Genomic DNA, 3,960 nt, shown 5'->3' with positions numbered 1-3,960 from the left:
GCGGTGGTGGGGGCCTCTTGGGCAGGTCGGGGAAGAGTTTGGTCAAGGCTACGTATGACTCCGGGGTGGCGGGCTCGTCGTCGTCGATGCTGGTCGCGCTCGGTGGTGACGAACTGAACGACGAACGCGAGTCGAAGGACGCGCCGCTGGCAGAGTCGCTCTCGCTCGAGGAGAAATCGGAGAAGGAATTGTGCGGCACGGGGGGCAGGGTAGGAGAGGTGCAGCGGTCGGGGTTGTACTCCATACCCATGGCGCCGAACGAGGACTGCATGTCAACCAGGCGGCACTCGTCGGAGCAGTACAAAGGGACTGGGGATTGATCGATGACGGTGCGGTGGCGAACCGCACCTATGGGGCGCGTCGAGTTGGCATCAACCCCGGCCTCGGGTGTCGGCTGTTTCTTTGTCTGCTTGACGGTGTCGTCGCGCTTGAGGGCACCGTTGGGCTTGACACGACCAGTGCCGTGAACAAGTCCACCGCCCCTCGGACGTATCGTGCCCGTCTTGTTGCGCGGAAGACGCGCGGGAGCCTCCACGGCGACTTTGGGCTCTGCGGGCAGTGTATGTGAGTGACCGAGCGCGCGGCGGATCAAAGGCAGGTCGACTTACCAGCCGTGGGCGAGCTTGGCGGCGCCGCGGGTGCTTGTTGTGGAGGGTTGATGGGCACGTAGTAGCGTTTGGGGAGGATTTGGCGGCTGCATACCGGACACCATGTTGTGTCGAAAGCAATGTCCATGGCGGAGAGTGGGGGCGTGTGCCAGGACGGGGAGCTATATGAGGTGCGGGTAGAGGCGGCCCAAGACGAAACAGGGGGCGGGTGGCTGCCTAGGGTGCCTGGGGCGGCCTGCGTGGAGGGCAGAGGCGGCGGGACTTTGGCGGCAGCGAGAGGCAGAGGACGTGCGGATGGCGCTGGGAGTGGGGAGGAGCGGGAGAGGAGGCGTAGATTATTTATCGCACTCGCCTGTTGATGGGCGCGAGTGGGAGGCCTCGAACGAGCGCCCGCTCCCATTGGCTGCCCGATGCGAGCTCCGAGCAGCTGAATCCCTGCCGTCACGCGTGACAGTCCTCCGTCCCAGGCCGCATGCCCGGACGGCCACACCGCGACGGGCTGCCTCCTGCCTTATCCGTTCCAGACGTCATCCGCCCCCAGGCGCCGGCCGCCCATTGGCCCCGTGGTTGCCGGCCACCGGCGCGTCCTCGCCCGGGCCAATCACTGCCCCCGCCTGTGCCCCCGCCTCTGCGTTCTGCCCAGTCGAGACCGTCTCCAGAGCGCTCCCTCGCTTGCCTGCCGTCCTCTTCCCTTATCCGGGCCCTGCCTCAACCCTAATATTCTTTTTGCGATCCCCCGTCCTCTTCTGGCTCCCCGGCCCCCATTGGCTCCTCCCGGGCGCCTACCCCCCATTACGTCCTCCGTACTGTGCCCCGCTGCGATTTCCCAGTCCATTTCCCAACCCGTCCGCGTCTGCAGGCTTGCTCTCGCGTCGCTTCCATCCCCTCTCAATTTCCACCGCAATGCAGCCGTCGCCCGCCACCTACAGCGTCCGCACCTCACAGTCGCAGTGCTGGTCGCCCTCTGCCCGACAGACCCGACCATTCCCCGCCGCAAAGGCCCTGTTTTACCTCACCGACCCAGGGCTGGCGGTCCAGCCCCGGGTTTTCCCTCCTGCAAGCGACCCGCTTGCCCATTCCTGGCACGAAGCACATGCCCCGCGTGCCTATCGCCCAATCTCAACAACGCCCGATCTCGCGCTCCCGCAATCTCGATCCCGCGCAGCTGCGGCTCTTGCCGGGCGAACTCGAAGACGCGTCTATCACGCTCAGCGTCCCCGCTCTGATTGGCCTGTCCCCGCGTCCGTCCGCCGTGGCCTTCCCCGCCCCCGCCCGCCGCCCGCCATCTCCGCCCCCGGCGTCGCGCCCGCCCCGATCGCGCGCGCGCCGCGTCTCCCGCCGGAAGCATCCCTCGTGCGCGCCGCCGCTGTGTCCGACGGCGTCCTCGCCCATGCTCCGTCGTGATCGTGATCATGTTTCACCAGTGCTCCGTTGCCACTGGCGTCGACAGGTCTCGCCCGCCGCCACCGGACGCCTCCTGCCAATCTCGTACATCGCGCTCCCTCCTTCGCGCAGATCGCCCCGCCCCTCGGATCTGCCGTCCGTCACATGTCTACTAGCTGTTGCTGACTCGCTCACTACAGCGGCCACGCTCCTACCATCCTCCTATCGCCACAACGATCACCGTTCTTGGTGATCCGGCTCTCCGTACGCCCGCAACCATCTCACAGTAGTGTCATCTGCCAATCGGTCTTCTCTCTGCGCCCGACACCCCGACATCGGTTCACGCACGCCCGCGCGATCAGCATTGCTGTGCACTCCGCACTGCGCGGCCCGTGGACAGCCGTTGACGTGAATATTATCCTTGCAATGTGTGCGCGCACGCGTACTACACGCACCGCGCGACGCTAACTCTCTCCGGGACGCTCAGCTGCGCTGGTCTGCATCGTGTCCTCGTCTCTCGTCAACAACACCCCTGCAGGCCTCGCTGTCTCGCAAAACACAAAACAATCCGCCTCGCGTCCTGCCATGCGACAGCCACGCGCCCGTCTCACGCACCCGCCCCCGTACACGAGCGAGGCGACCATCTCCTGGCGTCGACGGATGATCACGCATCAGTCACCCGTTCATTTTAGCGCGGCGCGTCTGAGGCTCCCCGGAGGCGATCCGTGTGGCCTGCGTTTGCGTTACATACAGATCCTGTAAACGGCCTCGCGATCGCGCGGCGCACGGACGCGGATGGACGATAGGGGATGCCTGGTATGATTCATCACGACACGGAGCATTCGGTCCTTTCGCCCAGCTCCGTGCACTATCGCCTGCGTCCACGATGCTTCTGTTGCTCCGGTCGGCCTGCCTCGATCGCGCCCGCGCCCGTCGCCCGCTGCCATCCGATCCCCATCGTATCGATCGTGGCCTGCTCACGTCGAAGCGCCCACACAGTGAGCCTGAGCTTGATAGGCTCGGGAGCCTAAGCCGGAGGCGGCCTACGTTGTACGAGGTGAGTGCGCATACCGTGCCTCGTCAGCGAACGACCACGTCCGTTTGAGTTGCGCCGGGCCAATCGCCACGCGCGGTTTCTCACTACCATCTATTCGTCCGCGTGCAGAGCACCGGAAGGCTCACGCGCCCGGAGGCTATCCGACACCAACGAATGGTTCCGCCACGCTCTGCACTAGACTAGCTCGACCACGCACGCCTCGAGGTCCATGTCATCAGCGTCCGTCGACGACGAGTCACACAGCGCGGCCGCAGCAAGTCCGCGAGCATACGTATGGTTGTGACGATGCGGTATTGCCCACGGCGCGCGACCCGTCTGGGAGACTCTGGTCGGGCACTCGCAAGCCCAAGCAACCCGTGGCCCGCTCGGACATGAGCGTGCGACACCCAAAGACAGCGCAAATCCGCTACCAGATCCGAGTCACGCCCGCCAACACCTGTCCCCTCCTCCATCCCGAACGCGCAGCTGCTTCGCCGGCGGGCGGGCGTCACGTATGACCAAACGATGACTCAATGACTACATCGGTTTCTCCGCGCTGGGACATGCGCAGACTGCGAGCGGGACCCACGAGCAGTTCGGAATGCTCGCCCGAGCTCGATCCGCCATGAGCGAATTCGTGTACAGCATAGCGTTTTCGTCCCACGGAGTGCGGTATGAGGGCCGTCATGGACTGGGCAGCGAATCACGCCCGCGCGCACTCTAATTCCCTGTCTCCTACACGTACAGCGGCCGCGCGAGCGTGAGCCTTGGGGGCGGGGGATATAGACGTCGGACCGCGACGGTGGGGAACTTTGACGGTCAGGCCTCGCAATCAGGGTGAGCGTTTGTCGCGTCTAACGTTATACGCTTGTCTTCTTGCCATACGCAGCCGCGCTTCGTGTCTTCCTCTGCCAGGGCCGTATGTTCCCCTTG

The sequence above is a fragment of the Fomitopsis serialis genome (genome assembly GCF_022376445.1).
Source record: "Fomitopsis serialis strain Sig1Antser10 chromosome Unknown B0H18scaffold_325, whole genome shotgun sequence".
In the NCBI taxonomy this organism is placed as follows: domain Eukaryota; kingdom Fungi; phylum Basidiomycota; class Agaricomycetes; order Polyporales; family Fomitopsidaceae; genus Fomitopsis; species Fomitopsis serialis.
The sequence above is the reverse complement of the archived record's forward strand: the minus strand, read 5'-3'. Positions refer to the sequence as shown.